This window comes from Triticum dicoccoides, chromosome 5A, assembly GCF_002162155.2.
Source record: "Triticum dicoccoides isolate Atlit2015 ecotype Zavitan chromosome 5A, WEW_v2.0, whole genome shotgun sequence".
In the NCBI taxonomy this organism is placed as follows: domain Eukaryota; kingdom Viridiplantae; phylum Streptophyta; class Magnoliopsida; order Poales; family Poaceae; genus Triticum; species Triticum dicoccoides.
Window position 1 is genome coordinate 641,659,262 of NC_041388.1, and position 2,142 is coordinate 641,661,403.

Below are 2,142 nucleotides of genomic sequence, written 5' to 3' on the forward strand. Positions count from 1 at the left end.
GCAAAAGCCGGCGCGCTAGGGGTCTCTTGGGGACGCCGGCACAAGTTTTGGCGAATCGTGTCTGACCACATGTCCTTTTTCTTGACCCACTTAATCATTCTCCTCACAAACTTTTGCTTGGGGTGGGGTGTGACTGAGAAGATGCCTTCTTTATTTCGCCGGATTTCGCCGGATGACCCCTAAGACACCAACATTTTTGGTTCGGGTGATGTTTTTGGGGTGCCAACGGCTGGAGATTCTCTAACACACACACACTTCTCTACATGACTCAAAAAAAACTTCTCTACATGTTTTTGCATATGTTACTTGTTATCGAATATAAATTACTCCCTAGCTGGCTCTAACTGTTGTAAAGTAACAGTTCCTGCAGTATAAAAGGTTGAGTAGGGATAAACACAGGAGAAAGGCAGCTGGTCCGATTTGAAGAACTCGCTGATGCTGCCCAGACTCTGAGTTGACCATGAAAATACCCATCTCCTTCAGACCGAAATAGTATTTGACAGCCATGGTGGCTCTCGGACGGCCACCCCAGCTTCCTTTCTTTGAGCTGTACACGCAGGCGAAGGTGCTGATGAGAGCCGTGGGCGGATGCCAGCCGCCGGGTGGAACATTCTCGCTATATGCAAAGACGACACGGAACAGCGATGAGTGGCAGTCTTTGCCTTTGGCGTGGTCCGCATCGCATATATACCAGCGCCGCGCTGGAGCTCTGCCCTGGGAGAAAGCCAGGCGCCGGCGGGATGGAGTGCTCCTCGCCGGTCAGAGGATCCATGACAAGAAGGAGCTCGCGGTCGCCGTCTCTGCCGCCGAGGATCAGACGACCGTGCGTGCAGCCTAGCCACGGAACCCAGCGGGGGCGGAGAGCAACGGCGGGGTAATATGCGTGGTTGGGGTGAATTGGAGCACGCAGTCGAAGGGGTCAGAGTTGAAGTAGAAGCCTATGAGTGGTGGGATGCCGTGGTGTGCCGCGCGGAAGGAGCAGAGGAAGTTCTCCTCGTCGTGGACGATGCGCCACCAGGCATTGTAGGCGGAGGAGACGACAGCGAGGGCGCTGGGATCTGACGGGAGGCGATGGAAGATATTGCGGAGCATGTCGTCGGGAAGCTGATGGGGTGGTGGCGGCGGGTTAGGCTGGTCGCCGCCGAGGGGCTGGTCATTCTCCATGGCCGCTAGCTGTGTAGGTCTAGGGCTTGATGCTAGCGAGAGGAGGGGAGGAAATGGAGCTCTTTCTTCTTCAGGGTAGAGGGAATGGAGATCCTGGCGAGAAAGAAACGGCTGAAACGCAGTCGAGTTTTGACTTTGAGTCGAGTGGGGAAGGTGGTCACGTACCGCTCGCCAGGTTTGTATGTGCTGTGCTTGCTAAGCAATCTTTGTTAAAGATTCGTGCTTAGCATTTTGCCTTTTTTTCTTCAAAATGACAAAACTTACAAACTTGAAGCTTTACAGTACAACGAAACAGAAGAAATACCATGTTTTACAGAAAGTTGTAGTTTCTTGATACACGGTAAATATCTAAACTACGATTCTTACAGTCAAGCTCTGCAATTTGAAGTTTATATATAATACAGAAAAATATAATTTTTTCAAAAAAAAATTCACCTGATCTGTTGTTTAACTGCAAACATTTAAATGGACTAATAATCGTGTATGTGCAATGCACGTTAATATTAGACAATATATTAGAACATTAGTCGTCTACCTGCAATGCATGTTAATATTAGGTAATAGATTGATTGTCTTTAACACAAAATATTTCAAAAGATATGAATTATATGTTGATAATTGGTAGGATATAATTAATTGGTTGGCGCTATCATGGGTATTGGATATGTTATTAATTAGGGGAGGACTATGTGAGGAAGGTCGTCACTACGTGATTGGGGCGGGACGTGCGTGGACTATGGCAAAACAACGAATACTAGTAGAAAAAGGGGTTTTGGTCCAGCCAGAAAAGAGCATTAATCCTGGTTGCATTACGAACCGGGACTAATGTGAGCATTAGTCCCGGTTCAAGCGGCGAGGGCACCATACAGGCATTACTCCCGGTTCAAATGGGACCTTTAGTCCCGGTTCGTGGCACGAACCGGTACTAAAGGGTGCGATGCCCATTAGTACCGGTTCGTGGCACGAACCGGCCGGTTC